Source organism: Lycium ferocissimum, chromosome 10 (genome assembly GCF_029784015.1).
Source record: "Lycium ferocissimum isolate CSIRO_LF1 chromosome 10, AGI_CSIRO_Lferr_CH_V1, whole genome shotgun sequence".
Lineage (NCBI taxonomy): Eukaryota > Viridiplantae > Streptophyta > Magnoliopsida > Solanales > Solanaceae > Lycium > Lycium ferocissimum.
The window spans coordinates 66,743,292-66,761,813 of record NC_081351.1 but is presented as its reverse complement, the minus strand read 5'-3'; positions in this window follow the sequence as shown (position 1 = coordinate 66,761,813).

Here is an 18,522-nt window from a genome sequence, read left to right as displayed (position 1 = left end):
AACCAGAGGCAATCTAGTAAAATTTATGGACTTGAAGTAGCAAAAGTATGGCCAAGCACACACTCATGAAAGAAGTCCAAAGCAAACTTAAATGAATCAAAGAGGCAAAGACCAAAATACACAGTCATGGGGGATAACCCAACTGCAGCCCACCAGTGTAACATAGATGGAACAAGGAACAAAGCAACATGATGATGGAGAGACAACATAGGCAGCGGTATACAGATATGGGATGGCCAAGGATAGGAAGTCAAAACACATAAACATGGTAAGACACACACACAAACTATGACACACAGAGGAGGAAAGCCACCACCACGAAATGAACTAAAGCAATTGACATCTTGTCAATGAGAATGCATACAGAGCCAATCAAGGTATGTGGACATGGCAGGAAAGAGGCAAGACTAAGGCCCTCCTATGTCTAAGTTTTTATGTACCAAACTTAGTGTCACCTAGAGGCAGCTTATGCACTTTTAGGAATAAGTAAACAAGACAAGGTCAAGGCAAATTGGCAACCCAGTTTTACACTTCTACTAATCCCTTCCTCTAGTTTCTTAACTTAAACACATGTGCACACTTACTCTTCATTTGGTCAAGTCAACAAACACTCCTATCAGTACACTTACCTCTAATCTTGGAGTCTTATTTAGTCTAGGAGCAGAATCCATATAATTCCATGGCTCTTAGCAATGAACACACAGCCCCACAGGCCATAAAAGTGCCATGGGCCCTTTATCTGAGGGAAAAGGTGTTATAAACTAGGCTGAGCCTAGTTTCCCTTTCTCCTTTCTCTAGGGTACCTTTAAAAGACTCATCCTAGGCCATATGGCCTTAGTTTATTTTCAGGCCCCTTGTGATCACATGGAGGTTTGCATTTTTTCAAGTTATTCATAGCCTAGAATTCAATCCAAAAGGAGTTTTAAAACATACATGTTCAGACTAAGCAGAAACAATCATCTTAAGCTAGGGTCATGACCATTTCTCAAACTCCTCAATGCATAACTAAACTAATTCAAGTCATAGTAAGGACCAGGTTCGCCACTACAAGTTATGCAGGTCCTTTTGACTTCACAGTCTCACCACAGATGGGTCTAGACTCCCTCTAGGTCAAGCCATGCCATAAGCTTCATTTAAACCAACCCAAGGACATACACAATCAAAATGGCAAGCAAATGATAGTTCAGTAAGTAGTCACAACATTCTTACAGAGGCCTGATGCCTAAGACAAGCAAGGAATGACACTAACCATGTAAGCAAGTTACTATAAACCAAGATCAGAGGTATAAAAGGGGGTTGGGGGAAGACATAACAGGCAGGTTGAGACATTAGATAGTATGTTAACTTATTTTAGATTAAAAAAAAAGACTTTTAAAGGGCCTGTGACCTAAAGCACACCTTTAGACTTGGTAGTTTTAAACTTATCTCCCCTTTTACAAGCCCAAGCATATAGCAAGCATGTTAGCTAATTAGGATTATTGTTAGTTCACATATAGATGTACTCTTAAGACCTTTGGTAAAGTAAAAAGGGATTCCAATAGGCATATTATGTGGGCAATTATTCAAAACAATATTGAAACAATTTTAGCCCTTAGTAATGGCCCTTCAACTACTTAATCTAATCAGAATATTTTCACAGGAAATAAGAAGAAAGAGAGGGAGATAGGTTTATAGATCAGGTTCTAATAAGCAAAAAAGATTCAATCATCACCACAAAAAAGATAGGTTACAACAACAACAACAACAAACAAACAAAGGGAACAGATTCTTAGCTGCAAATCATGGATGAACAAGTTAATGAAAATTAGAAGGCACATGATCACAAACAGAAGCAAATGGCAAGCAACCAGGTTGGTACTTAGCTTCCTATGATATGAGCTTAGACCACCCCCAAACACACTTACCAGTCTTACTCCCCTACAAACACGTAATTCAGACAATAAAACACGGACAGACAAATTCCCCAGAGTTTAAAACCTTTCAGGAGACATAGTAAAAAACAAACAGGACTTAGACTTTACAAGCACTAACAGCAGATCATTTAACTCTAGGTGTACCCCCGTTACCCCTTATACATAGTTAAGTCCTCCTGATCCACTTGAGACCCTTGTGTGTGTTACACCTCATAGTTTCGTATGTTCAAAAATTACCGTATGTTAGTCATTCTAGTTTTGGAATGGGATTACCTTTGAGGCTATATGACACTAAGCATGTTCATGTTATGTATGTGAAGGGTTAAGTTTATTCTTAGTAAGTATTGGAAGGATTAGAGGTTAAAACGAATCAAAGAGGGCAAGTTATCGGAAGGGCATTTTAATGATCCATTTGATGGACCATAGGATGTTTGATAGCCTGTCAAATGGTGAAGCCTCTGCCATAAAATGGTCACAGAGAGGTCTATCTGGTTGGGCATATTTGACGGTCCATTTGACGGACCGCAGGATGTTTGACGGTCTGTCAAAATGGCTATCAAAGTTGTTGGCGGGATTTTAATGAAGCTTTATATATTTTGGTTTTCCCCATTTAGATTCATTATTCCCCCATTTCAGACCCTAAGGCTCTCCAAAACCCTCCCCTGAAGTCCATATGCTAATCAAGGTCAAACCCAAGAGGATCAAGAGATTCAAGTGCTAGAAAGCTTACTAGGGTTTGTAGAGTTCAATAATTCCTTTGGTGTTGAAGTTGGAGGTTTCATTCTAGTGGAGTAAATTGATCCAAGGCTTATTCTTGTGTGATTAAGGTAAGTTTTTACATCTATTTCATATATTTAAGGCTGTTTGATTGTTATACAATTTAGTTGAAGGAGGAAAAATGAAAGGAGAGTTCAAGTATGAGTTTGAGGATATTTTGAGCTATAAATTAACTTGAGTTATAATTTTTGGCATGTTGTGAGTATAATCTTGTTATGGATGGTAATAATGATGATGAGGAAGTATTTTATACAAGCGCATATTGTGTTGTGTTGTATTTATTGTTATGGGTTGATTATGAAAAGGAGTTTTGGGGATTGAATGGAGCATAACTTGAATGAAGTCTCTTAATTATGGTATTATTGATAATGTCATTGTTTATTGGGAGTTGTTTTGAAATTTGGTAGAAGTAGATGAAATAGGGGAAATGCTGCCCAATTTTGGCTAGCTCACAAATTATACTAGTTTGAACTCAAGAGTGTTTTTGAGACCTAACCTTGGTATGAATCCTCTTGAATGTAGATTTTCAGACTTTGGAGGAGAACGTTAAGGAACTAAGAAGATGAAAAGGTATGTAAGGCTAACCCTTCTTTCTAAAGGCATGATTTCCTTATTGTGAATCCATTTAAGCTATCCGAAATGTCCTATTTCTAGAAGCACTAGTAGCTCATGACTCAAAGTTCTCATGATTTTGTTGATCTTGTTTATCATTGTCGATCTCGTCTTATGACAAGTTGACCCTCTAGGGAAAGATATAGTGATGATGTTGCTCTTACTTATATATATATATATATATATAAATATGAAGCAATGTTGTGACACCTAGCCTTGTTATGGCCGGGTACGGATGACACCGAACCTACATGGTCACGTATGGTATCATTATATGTATATGTATATGTATGGAAGGTTTTCTTTAGAGAAAGGTTAAGTAAGTATGATGAATGTCTCAAGAGGTATAAATGGTTCTTCTATCTTATATTATCCTTCATGTTTTTATCAAGTTACTACTTATGCCTTATATACTCAGTACATTATTCGTACTGACGACCTTTTATTTATAGTGTGCCGCTCATGTACCGCAGTGGACGGGGAACGGACTCACCCTTAGGTCGCTCTATCAGAGATTGCCTAGAGGAGCTCCATTTGATTCAGAGCTACAGCAGTTGGTACTATTCTTTTGTGTACATATATGGGCATGGCGGGGTCCTGTCCCGTCTTTATGATGTCACATACTCTTCGTAGAGGCTCGTAGACAGATGTACATAGCTAGATATTCCATAGCGTTATTGGTCTATAATTTGTATATCATTTTTGTTAGCCTTGTCGGCTGGAGTATATGGGCATAGTTGATGATGTTATATAGATGCGCCGATGTGTGATGGCACTTGTGCCCTTCTTGGCACATGGTAATTATGAGTTAGCTATGTGGCTCACCTAGATGTTATTGTGAGAATATGTTAAGAGGTGCTCGGTAGGTTAGCTCCGAGTGCCCGTCACGGCCCTCCGGTTGGGTCGAGACAGCGTGTCCCAGGACCATGAGGAGAAGGTCAAAAGAATGAGAAAAATATCTCAGGGTCCAGAAAGGGAAATAGGACAGGGTGGGGTCGTCACCTCCCCATGTCCTTTTCCTGAGTCTCCTTTCAGTAGAAAAGGATCCTGGGTTCCACTGGTCACTACCTCCAGTTCAGGCCCAGGCTCACCTTTTACTCTCCCAATACCTTTCCTCCTATCCCATGGCCTCATCCTCATAATCCAGTGGCAACACTAAGGACTATAGGAAGGTTTAGACAACCTAAAACTATCACAAAACTACCACAGTTGACTCATTGAACTCAATCCAAACTTTAAAGATTTTGTGGCCAAGTTACAAGCATGATCACTAAGCCAGACCCAACATAAGTATTTAAAGTAATAACACAAATTAATGCTCAAAGGCAACTTCAAACCAAGGTTCTAATTATGAAATGATTTTTGCTTTTTAATACCACACTGCATCTCAAAAGAATACATGTTCTTCTTTTAGGACTAATTCACAGATGAAGAAGCAAGATAGACTCAAATCCCAATTATTCTAGCTTTATCAAGTCTTAAACATTACCTTTAACCCTTTTCTTAGCCCTAGTTACTTATTCCTTAAAAGAAAATCAATCCAGAACATCCAAAAACAGTATCAAGACTGACTTTAACAAAGACAACCTAGATAGACTTGTGCCAAGGTTTCCCATTATCCCCTTTTCTCTTATCTTCAAAATTATCAAAGGTTATGTGATCAGTCTTGGAGAGATGATTTCTTCTACACATAGCACATACATAGACACTTCCACACATGGTAAAACAAAACAGACTTACACACACATGTTTTATCTCAACCTGCTAATCTTTAAAGTTCTCTCTTAATACCATTTTTTTTAGGATTTGGGCTTCTTATTACTAAGTTAAAACAAGCATAACAATCATCACCACTTAGAAAACCTATTTAACTAATTGGTTGACCATTTTGGACAAGATAAGGACCATCTCAGGCCTAACCTAAGTTCAATTTATTTTAACAGTGTCAAAGACCCTTCAAACCACCCAAGGACATTCTTATTCAAACAGACTTCACTGAGAGGTCAGTTCAAACAGGTCCTAATAGTCATTATCTAGACCGAATTGTTACAATCAAGATCAATCAGACAAGTGCAGGATTAATTAACATCTTTATCATGATTAAAGCCCCCCAAAACCATTGCTTAAAACATCCAACTGGGCACATTACTATAGAATAAAATATCAATCTTTAAGCCCTACCACCTTTCGGCCAAGCATACTACTAAAGAATAAATAGAGTCAAACCAAGCTTCATACTTAATAAACCTGTAAGCCTTTTAACAACCCTTAAACCAAGCACATTACCAAGTAGAATAAATAGAATCAAACTAAACACATCACTTCATAAACCTTTAACCTTTGACCCAACCTTTAAGCCAAGCATACTACTAAATAGAATGATCAAGAACTGAACCAAACATATACTTTTATTAGATCTATAAGCCTTTATACAATCTTTAAACCAAACACATTACCAAATTGAATAAACATAATCCAACCAAGCACATCATTTAATAACCTTTTAATCTTTGAACTAACCTTTAAGCTAAGCCTATTACTAAATAGGAGAAACAAGAATTGAACCAAACATACTACTTATCAGACCTATAAACTGTTAAACAATATTTGAACCAAACACATTACCAAATGGACTAATAAACTTGTAATTCTAATTGAAACACAGAAATTATTGTTCATACATCAAATAGGCATGCCACCAGTACTGAACTACATTATAACTACACATAGAACACTTAATCACATCAAACTTTAATTAATATAGACAGAAACTTAAATAAGGCGACAAACTAATAAATGGTTACTTTTTCAAAGTGTACCCGGAGCAAAAATGGACTTGGATGCCTTGTTGTGCTTCCAACACTAAACTCAGCCACCAAATACCAAGCAACAAAAAGAAATAAAATATTTAGAACTAGGCAAGACTTAAACTTTTCAGTTAAAGCTTAATAACACTGATGAAACTCAAATCTCGAGTAAAACACTCGAAGTTCAAGGTTTTTAAGGTGTTCAACTTGTTTTTTCAGTGAAGGATAGGTTCTATTCACTTGAAACCAACATAGACGGTCCGAGTCTTCATTTGAAAGAAAACAAAATCAACGGTCCATTTTCATCCTGTACTACTGTAAATCGACGGAAAGTATAAAAAAAATTGCGAGTTTGTACCTTAAAGGGTCGTTTGGACGGATTTCATGGAGAAAAGGACGAAGCCATTAATGCTTCGTCCTCTCCCATGTTATACGCTCAAAAATACGATGGGACCCGATGAAGTCAGGTGGGGGTAAGGTACCGTGGTGGAGGCGACGCTAGGATTTTTCCCGTAGCCACCTCCCCTTTCTCTCAATTGCACATAAGACCCTAGGATCTAAAAAAATAAAATAGGGGAGGGGATATACGTATTCCCCCCCTTTAAAAAATCCCCCCCCCCCCGCCACACCTTTGACTCCTATATATATATATATATATATATATAAACTTATATATATTGGTATATATATAAAAAAACATTATATATACATATATATATATATGTCCTTTTATATATATATTTATATATATATATAAAATATATAGGGGCCCTATATATATATGACACACACACACACACACACATATATGATATATACATATATATGCACATATATATATATATATATATATATATATATATATATATGTGTGTAAATATATGTATTGAGGGTCAAGGATGAATGTCCCAAACTAAAAAAACACAATTATTAACCAATTAGGACTCAATTAATTTAAAACATGACTTGTTAAAACCATTTGCAGAGATGGTCCCAATAATTAATCAAATTAACTACCGAGATAATTTATTAATTAAACAACTATGCAAACACATAGAATCAGAGTTTGAGGGGTAAATGGTCAATTCTTTTAATTACTCAAATTACCTGGAACAATAAATAGAGTAAATTATTCATTAATCTGATTTTTCTTGATTTAATCAATTAACTAAACAATTATTCAAAATAATTTTTCTTTTGATTAATTCCAAAAAAATATTCCATAAATATCGACTAATTTTTCCCATAATTCATAATGTCTTGAAAATCTCTTCATCAATTTAAAGGGGTGAAATATTGTCATAAATAATTTTTATAAAAATTATTTAGACCCTCTAAGATGCACAACTTGTTTTATTTGTCACCCATGGACTGCGAGTAATTAAAATAAATTGCGGGAGGTAAAAAATTAGGTGTCAACGTGTTCGGGGATGGCGGGACCATCCCTGACCAACGAAATTTGACTAACCCTAATTTTTGACGGACCAACTCATCTTACCCTTTCATTTCATGCAATTCACATATGCGGCCGGACCCTGGCTTCTGGGTTTCCTACATATCTCAGGCTATACGAGAATTCAGGCCACCTGTAGTTCAACTCGATTAAAGACTTTTAAGTGATTTAGCAGGAAAGTCCCGAGATTCCCGGTGTTGTGACCGGGGTTTCCCTGGACGGTGGTTAGAGTGTGGCCGACTCTCTGGTTTTGAGCCCGCCTACATATCCCTGGTCTCTGGGAATCAGGCCACATGTAGTTCGACTAGCTGGAGAAGAGTATGTCCCTTTTACAAGAATACTTTTGGATTTCCCCAGTGTGTATCCGATCGGTCGCGATTTTTAGTAAAATAGGATTGTGGCTAAGTGCGAGATTGGATGGCATCCAAGTCCTATATTAAGAGCTTGGCTCTCATGGTCACCCTATCTTGACCGGTTGCGTAAGAAAAAGTTTCATGTTTGCTCCGCAATTCGTCTAGATACGGTTTCGGAAGGTCGGCTCCTTTTTGGAGATGGCATGAATGCACACCTTTCGAAAATTGAAAATATTGTGGATATTTGTATGAATGGCCCTCTCGGCAACAGGAAAGTAAATGTCTTGGTATATGAATGGCTCTCTTGGCAGTTTGTATGAATGAATGGCCCTCTCGGCAGCAGGAAAGTAAACGTGCAATGGCCCTTTTGGCAGTTTGTATGAATGAATGGCCCTCTGGCAACAGAAAGGTAAGAGTATGATGGGGGTGACAGACATGTCCTTTTTGGATAGATAATCTTTCTTTCATCCCTAGTGTGGGTTGTGACATCATGGTCAGATATGCCCCTTTGTATTTGTCATGACCATTTGGTCAGATATGTTTTTTCGATCATCCACTTTGACCCTTTTGGTCGGATTTATGCCTTTGCTTTGCCTCAGCCATATATGGAGTGACCTTTTTTGGTTGATGGCTGAGTTTTTTACCTTTCAGCTTTAACGCCCTGTTGGTGGCGCTCGTTTTAAACCTGCATCCACAGAAAAAAAATTTAGTTTCCTAAAGGGCCAATTAGTGTTGTCGTCCTCCCGTCTGGCGGCTCTTCTTGATGCTCTTTCGAACCCTCTTGGGCTCGGTATTATGAGAGATGGTTTTATGGCGTACCTATACTAATGGGTATATTTTAAAAATCTAAAGTAAAATTTATAAAGTGCGTGTCGTTATATATATTTTGAAAAAATCTTTTGTCATGACATGTGTCTTTGAACGAGGTCTTCCGACTCTCCCGGGAGGCGCGATTGCTGATCCTCTGAACTGATAGGATTTTTTGAGATTTGAAAATTCAACCCCAATTGTTCGAATCGGTTCTGAGCGACCCTCACTTTGTCTTGTTACTCAAAAATTCTGCCCCTGTGTATGGCCTTCATTTTTTTCGTTTTCTTTGTCGATCGTTTTTTGTAGGAATTTTTTAGACTCTCTCAAAAAATTTACCCTAGTATAGGGTTTATGCTAGATAATTCTTGTGTCGGTCCTTGTAGCTTGATCTCATTGATTTCCCCTGCTTTATTATCTCTGAGGTTTTCCTAAGGGTTTTTTGTATTTGTCTGTTATGGAGACCGAGCTCGAAAGCATCCTATCGCAGTAAGAATTTAGGTCGAACGTAGTTATGAAACAATGTAACTGAGTTTTGGTTTTTACTAATAAGGTGACCAGGTCCGATATGGACTGCCTACGTATCCCATCGTGGGGAAGTCAGGTCATTGCATAGTCGTTATATTGTTGGTTTGTTTTTCTTGCTCTTTTACAAGATACGATTACAAGACATTATTACATGGAAATAATGTTGCGATTACAAGCAAATGGAATCCTCAACATAATATCTCTTAAGCGCGTCCACGTTGATGGCTTTGGGCCACTCTTGTCCGTCCATTTCGGCTAGGACTATGGCCCCTCCTGATAGAACCTTTCTGACCATGCATGGTCCTTGCCAGTTTGGTGCGTATTTTGCTTTGTATTCTTCTGGGTGAAGGAAGACTCACTTAAGTACGAGTTGTCTAATTTGAAAGAGTCGAGCTCTGACCCGCTTGTTGAAGGCTCGAACATTCTTTGTCTGTACAGCTGTCCATGGCATACCGCCACCATTCTCTTTTCCTCTATCATGGCAAACTGCTCGTAGCGGTTTCTGACCCATTCTGCATTATTTAACTCCGCCTCTTGGATGATTCTGAGTGAAAAGATCTCTACCTCTGCGGATACGACTGCCTCTGTACTGTAGACAAGGAGGTACGGGGTTGCCCCGATGGAAGTTCGGGTTGTCGTCCTGTACCCCAACAAAGCATAAGGCAGCTGCTCGTGCCAATTCCTGTAGTTGTCGATCATTTTTCTCAGGATCCTCTTGATGTTTTTGTTGGCAACCTCTATGGCTCCATTCATCTGCGGTCAGTAGGCGGTGGAGTTCCTGTAGGTTATCTTGAATTATTCGCTGATGTCATTCATCAAATGGCTGTTCAGATTGGCACCATTGTTTGTGATGATGGATTCCGGGACCCCGAAGTGACATATCAGATTGTTTTTGACAAAGTCAGCCAAGACTTTCTTGGTCACTGACTTGTCTGAAGTTGCTTCTACCCATTTGGTAAAATAGTCGATGGCGGCTAAGATGAAACGATGTCTATTAGAAGCCGGAGGCTCGATGGGTCCTATGACGTCCATTCCCCAAGCCACGAATAGCCATGGTGAGCTTATCGTATGTAATTTTGTGGGGGAAACCTTGACTAGATCCCCGTGTATTTGGTACTGATGGCACTTCTGCATGTATTCACAAGAGTCATGCTCCCATGGTCATCTAATAGTATCCTGTCCTCAGGATTTTCTTTGCGAGGACGAATCCATCCATATGGGCTGCGCATTTCCCTGCATGCACCTCTTTCAGTAATTTTGTTACCTCTTCGGCGTCCATGTACCTTAGTAACCCAAGGTCAGTGTCCTTTTGTACAATACTTCTTTGTTCAGGAAGAAACCATTGGCCAAACTCTTAACGGTCTTCTTCTAATTTGCTGAACTCTCTGGGGGGGGTACTCTCTTCTCTTGGTATGTCTTGATGTCGGCATACCATGGTTGGCCATCTAGCTTAGCCTCAACGTGGGCGTAGTGAGCCTGTTCTTCTCTTAGTGTGATCTCCAGAGGGTCAATGTGGGCACTCTTGGGGTGCTGGATCATGGAGGCTATAGTAGCCAGCACGTCTGCAAACTCATTTTGAGCCTTCGTAGTATGCCTGAAATCGATATCCTTGAATCTCCCGCACAATCTTTGCACTAGATTTACATATGGGAGTATTCTATCATTTTTGGTCACCTAATTCCCTTTCACTTGATTTATGAGCAACTCAGAGTCTCCGATCACCACTAGCTCTTGTATGTTCATGTCCTATACCATCCTTAGGCTGAGGACATATGTTTCATACTCCGCCATGTTGTAGGTACATCTAAAGTTGAGCTTTGTCCCATCGGATAGTGTTGTCCTATTTCCAATATTAACACCGCTCCGATGTTCGACCTTTGTAATTATCGCCCCATCGAAGAACCGGTCTCCACTTTAAGTATTGTTCTGTCACCTCTTCTTCCATAGCCATTACTTCCCCATTCGGGAAGAAATTCTGCAAAGGTTCAAGCTCGTCATCGATAGGACTTTCTACCAGCAGGTCAGCCAGGGCTTGTCCTTTTATTACCTTTCATGCTATGTATATGATGTCGAAGTCACTTAGTAGCATCTGCTACTTAGCCAACTTTCCCATGGGCATGGGTTGCCAAAAAATATATCTCAATGGATCCATTCTAGATATGAGGTGGGTGGTGAACACTGATAAGTAGTGCCTTAGCTTCTGAGCGATCTAAGTGAGAGCACAAAAGGTCTTCTCAACGAGTTTAAAACGTGCCTCACAGGATGTGAACTTCTTGCTTAAATAGTAAATGGCATGTTCCTTTTTTCCCTCTTCATCATGCTGGGCAAGCATACACCCCAAAGCATTTTTTGATATTAACAGGTACAGCAAAAGAGGACTCTCTTGCCTGGGTGGCACCAAGACAGGAGGTGGGAAAGATATCTTTTGATTTTTTCAAATGCCTCTTGGTATTCCTCCATCCAATTTGTGGGAGCGTCTTTCTTGAGCAATTTAAGGATTGGCGCCATAATCACAGTTGACTAGGCTATGAACCGCCCAATGTAATCCAACCTTCCCAAGAAACTCATCACTTCTTTCTTGGTCTTGGGCGCGCAATTCCCCGAATTGCTTTGATTTTGGTAGGATCCAGTTCAATTCTCCTGCGGCTAACTATGAATCCTAACAACTTTCCGGCGGGCACTCCAAATGTGCACCTTGTAGGGTTCAGCCTCAGATTGAACTTGCGAAGCCTGTCAAAGAACTTGCGCAAGTGCACGGTATGTTCTGAGATTTCCTTTGATTTTATGATGACATCGTCCATATAGACTTGGATCTCTCGATGCATCATATCATTGAACAATGTAGTCATAGCTCTCATATATGTGGCAGCAGCATTCTTAAGGCCGAACGACATTACCCTGTAATGATAGACTTCAAGGTGATAAAGGCCATATCTTCCTCGTACGTCTTCGTTCATGATTATTTGATACTATCCGTCGAAACAATCCATGAATGACTGCAGCTCGTGCTTAGCGCAGTTGTCTATTAGAATGTGGATGTTTGGGAGAGGAAAGTTGTCCTTCGGACTGGCCTGGTTGAGATCTCGATAGTCCACACAGATTCGAATCTTTCCGTCCTTCTTGGGTACGGCCACTATGTTGGCCACCCAAGTAGGGTAGGATGTCACTTCCACTATTCTAGACTTGATCTGCTTCTCTACTTCATCCTTTACCCTGATACTCATGTTCGGCTTAAATTTTCGCATTTTTTGTTTGATTGGGAAAAAACCGTCCTTGATGGGCAATATGTGGACAATATTTCGGTCACTTTAACCCCGTATACGTATCTGTGTACGACCGGGCAAAGACGTCCATATATTCTTTCAGCCGAGCTACGAGCTCTTTCTTTTGTTGAGCTCCCAAGTGAGCACTGATCCGTGTTTCTTTGACATCCTTTTCGCTGTCGAGGTTGATCACCTCAGTTTCGTCCATATTTGTCTTCTTCTTTTCTTCTAATTCTTCCAATTCCTCTACTAACCCTTCTGGCATTATTGTCATTTCGTCGCACTCTTCATACTCATGCTGACCATTTTCCTCATTTATCTCGCGACACATCATGACATTTTTGGTTATTTTATTATGGTTATTAGAGGAGCCAAGAGGGGATGAGATTTCCAATTGTTCACGCGCTCTCCTAGCCTCAAACTGCGTATGGTGGGCGCCTGCTGGCTTTTCTCGGTAATCGCGTATCACCCCTCTTCTTGAAACAATAACTCGATACCCCCATCAACTTCTCCTTCATTCGGCATTGGCGTGTTGTTGGGAAATGACTGGTACAGCCCCGGAATCGGCTGTGATAGGTTCCCTATTCTGAATTCTCTTTTTGATAGCCTTCGCGAGCTCGCCCTCGCTAGGAGCATATCTTAGACCGAAGAGGTAATTTTTTTCGGGATTGGTATAGGCTCAGTTATCCATTCAAGGTCCCTTCCTAGGCCCTTTCCTGTTTGATAAACATCCTTCAGCATTATGGAGGCGATCATTCTGTAGGCTGCCGCTATTGGACTATCGAACTCCCTTTCTGAATGGGTGGCCCCAACGTATTCCACCATGTGAAAGTTTGGTTCGTTGGGATTCCCTTTGTTTGCTGGTATAATGTTGTAAGGACGCTTCTGAACATTCTTCTCAGCTTCGACCACAATTTCCTATCCCCGCGATTCAAATTTTATGGCCTGGTGCAGACTTGATGGTACCGCATCGGTGCAGTGGATCCAGGGTCTTCCCAAGAGCATGTTGTAATTGGCAGTGATCGCCATGACCTGGAATTCTACTATAAAGGAGGCAGGTTTGACCTAGATTCGTAGGTCCATCTCCCCAAAAAATCACTTAGGGATCCGTTGTGTCACACCCCGATCTTACTAGGGTGTGATGGGCACCCGACCCGTAACCGAGGCCAAAGCGAACCGAACGACTCTTACTACACATATACACTCCCTTAGACTTTTACATTAATAAGAATGAAAATGTAGTAAAACCTTCGAAATTTCTTTGTACTCAATTCAACAAAATCTATAATTATACGAAACACATAACATAACACTTATGACACATCGGTACCGGAGCGTCGTCGACCGACTTTCTATGCCCACAACTCGTCTCGCAAAGTCTCTAATCGCAATCGAAGTCCTAGCATACAAGCTCCGACTCGGCTACACTCCGGAGGAGCGAACGGAGCTCGCCAACTACGGCGGAACATCTTTTATGCTAACCCGCATCATACGGCGATTACCGCGCGGCATGAAACGCAGCCCCCGAAGAAAAGGGGTCGGTACGAACAATGTGCGAGTATGTAAGGCATGAATAGTAACATAGTAAGAAATGTACATATGAACAATAACTGCATGGAAACATAGAACATATCATAGGGTAGCGGAGTAACCTGTGCATATGAGTGCCCCTGGGGGCGGATGCCATGCATGCTTATCTTTCTCTTGAAATTAAAACATTTCTTTCATATATATGGAATATAGAACATATCATATTGCCGAGGCGTCGGCAGCCGATCTATTTAACCATAAATATATATATACATATCCCGCGTCCGGGACAACATTAACCGATATGGGATTTGCCTGAACCAATGTGGGATTTGCCTCAACCAATGTGGGATTTGCCTAAGGTAAGACTTATACTTACCCCCACTGACTCAGCGTTCTTACTGAGGTTTGCCCCACCATTGGGTTTGCCCCACCACCGGCTCTGATACCAACTGATCAGGTGGATTACGTCTATAGCGCTCTGGCCTTTCTTCCCATCTTCCCCATATACATATACATATACATATACTTATACATATATCATGTCATAGCGTACAGAGAGCTCCCGAAGAAAAGCCATAATCTCTATCGAGTGACGTAAGGTCGGTGACCTCCGATTATATTATGGAATCATCGTGGTCGTCATGTCTCTGTTGGAGGGACGATAATCATAAGGCGAGACTATCATCGGAAAATAACATGAAAAGAAAACATGGACATCATAAACGTTGATTCATATGTTTTGAAATACGTATAAAATAGTGTCATGACCAAGGAATAGAATTAAAGACCAAGAACTAGTTTAACACTTTCATACTCGTTAGATTCTTAACTTAAGGCTCTTAGTCATGGAAGCATTCTTGACATATTTATCATAGACATATTCTCTTCCTTACATCATCGTTATCCTTATCATCATAGAAGTATTCTCATTAGAGTAGTTACAACACTTATCGTTTGATAAACGGAGCAACAAAGAAAATCCGGGAACAGTGGGCCCACCTCGAGTCAAATGAGGTGGCGTACACAATTTATGTACATTACATTTCATGATGTCACTTGTGAAGGTTATAAGGTGATCGGGTCTCATTGGTGCGAGTTCGGATATTTAGACAATTCTCCCAACTATTCATGAAAGACCTAATTCAATTCTATTGAATGAAAGAGGGTAACTTTAGGTACGGATTCCGGAGAATAGGATTGTCCTCGAGGCTTGTATCCGACCTAGTATGCCTAAGATATGCCAAAGAAGAGAAGGGTGAAGCCTACATACCTTAGTTGCGCCACGCCCGTCCAAACTCAATTCCCGTTTCGCCCGCAGTCTACAAATGGTCATATTTACCAAATGTTAATTGTGAGGCTTTTGGAACTCAAATCTTAATTCAACACTTGTCTTACGAAATTTCGGCAGCATTTTCCCTGTAAATGCGCCATCCCCGAGATTCTCACTTGGCCCAAATCAACAACAACAACCCGAGAATGGAACTCGGCCACAATATCAACAATAAAACCAACAATCATACCTCCAAATCATCAATAATTTTACTCAAAACACCTTCTAACATTAATAACTTGTTTTACACGATCCAACGACATTTTGTTTAAATTCCAACCAATCGCCACAACATAATCCGCAACCTCCCAATTAAATGAAACATCAATAATACATTTTTTACCTTTAACTTCAAGAACTACATCAACAAACTACACGTTGACGACTTCATTTCAAGCTACCAAACCATCATTTTCATCATAGAATCCACATTAACCACAACTAGAATATCAAATAAAATCAATCTACCATAACTACCAAAACAGCCCCTTATTCGGCCACAACCACATCATGCATATTTCCATGGATTCTCATCTATTTCTATACATTACGACAACCAAAATACTCATAACATTAATCCACCATCTCCATACAACACAACACACACACACGACCAAACATCAAGCATATGCACGGCCACACACAACACTACATATTTTCATGAACTTTCATCCTTTTTTCCACGCATTAGAACAACAACCAACCTACTACATGAATTTAGTTCATTATACTTACATACAACAACACATACAAGGCCACACACACCATGCACGGCTACAACTTCAACATCCATATTTTCTTATAAATTTCATTCTTTCCCACATACTACAACATACCAAACCATTCATAACATAACAAGGAGATGAATTCTTACCTTTCCTTCACAACATCTCAACTTAGCTAAGGTTGGAGTTTTGCACCAAAGAGTAATTCTCTTGCTTCAACAATTATACCATGTTGGAGAGCATCTTTGAATTAGTAGAAATACCATGAGACAAAAAAATTTTGGGCAAGATTTTTGATCTTCTCTTCCTCCTCCTTCTTGGCCGAATTGGCCCTTCTCCTTTTTTTTTTTTTCTTTCTTTCTTTCTTTCTCTCCACTCTTGTATTAAAATGATGACCATACACACATATATATATATATATTATTAGCTCCCAACATTTATCCATATTTATTCTTAAGTCCCTCAAATATGTTCACATGTTCCCTTTCTTTTTCTTCTTCTAGAACTTTCTCCCTTTTTCTTGAAATTTTCTTAAGTCCACATAAAGAAGACTAAGGTCTTGCCATGCAAGCTTTGGTCCATATAATTCTTTTCAAGTAATTCACACTTATCCCCCCTTTCTTTCTTTTCTAGAATTTTCTTCCTTTTCTTGGAAATTAACAAAGAAGACCAAGTTTCTTCTTATGTAAATTTTGGCCCTTCAAGAATTTTCTTGAACTTTTGTGAAATTACCATTTTGCCCCTTGACTTCCACAATATTACAATGGGCCATTCCCGAATTTTCTCTTTTTACCCTAACCTTTCTCAATATTTTCATACTAATAATGTGCATAAATAATATTCCTAACAACTCGTACATCAAAATAATTTTTTTGAAAATGGTCTCGCCCTTAACTTTCCACGTCGACTTTGAAATTTCCAAACGTACAAAATACGGGCTATAACACGTTGAATCTCCTAACATTCGTCCCACTCTGGCGAATTTTGCCTATGTCATAGCCAAGATGTGTTAAGGTGGTTACGGGGCAAATATTGAGGCCCGACCCATTATCCACAAGTACCCTTCCTACGGCCTTGTCACGACATTCCACGGTGATATGGAGGGCTCTGTTGTGAGAGATCTCTTCGATGGGAAACTCTTCCTTGGAGAAGCAGATTTTATGTTTCCCAATGACATGGGCTACTAGCCCGGCTAAATCTTCACTACTAGTACCCGTCGGTACATGTGCGGCGTCTAATACCCATATGAGTGCATGCCTGTGTGAGGGTGAGTGTTACACCTTGGCAAACTTCATGTCGTTTGTATTATGAGTAAACTAACACAGGCCTAAAGTGCATATAAAGCCCTTATAAGGTTAAGGATGTTATATAATAATTCCAAGTATGTTCCTTAAGGTTTTAGAGTCATATGTAGTGATGAAAGCAAGTTCGTTGAAGGAATTGAAAATATTAATCATGTTTTGGGAAAGTTTCGTACTGTTTGAGTTATGAATTATATGGTAATTTCTTAAGGGGGGAGTTATAAGGCCCCTTAGATGGTTAATGAAGTATTAGACAAGTGCCAAGAAGGTTCCATAAGGATTGGAGGTCAAACGAATCAAAAAGAACGCATTTTCCCTAAACCGGGGAAATTGGGGCCATATGCGGCTGCATACTCAGTATGCTGGACCGCATATGGGCAGCAAACATCCTAAATTTGTAACCCTTAATTCCCAGCCTCCTCCCTAAGGATAGAGGGGAGATACGGCCGCATACCCTATATGCGACGTCGCATCTCCACCGCAAGTGGGTGCGGAGGAGCGACCTTGCCACCTTTTTAAATCCCAAGAGACCCCATTTTCATACCAACCTCCCACACTTATTTCCCCACAATTATAGAGAGTTCTTAAAGGTTCCATAACACTCCAAACCTTTCCATATAATCAAGATAGAAGATCAACATCAAAACTCAAAGAGAATCCATGGGAGGTGACTGTTCTTGCTTCTCTTCAAAGTTGTGATAAGCTTGGTCTTGAAAGGAGTTGGGGAAGGTGAAGTTCTTCTATAATAAAGTATTATCTTCATAATATTTACATGATTGAGTTGTCATAAAGGTTTAGTGACCCTTGGAAAGGAAAAGAATTAAAGTGGAGAAGTCATAAATGTTGAAGTGAAGAAGATGACTATGAGATGAACTTAAAGAGGGGATTTTGGGTAAATTTGAGATTTAATTGAATGTAACTTCTTGAATATAGTATTATGAATGTTATTATAGTCGTTTGGGAGTTGATTTGTAATTTGGTTGAAGTTGATAAAAAAGGTGAAATCTCGCCAAATTTCGTTAGCCCGTTAATTGCACTAGTTTGAACTTAAGAATGTTTCCAAGACTTAATCTTGGTATGAATCCTCTTGAATGTAGATTTTTTGCACTTTGGAGAAAAA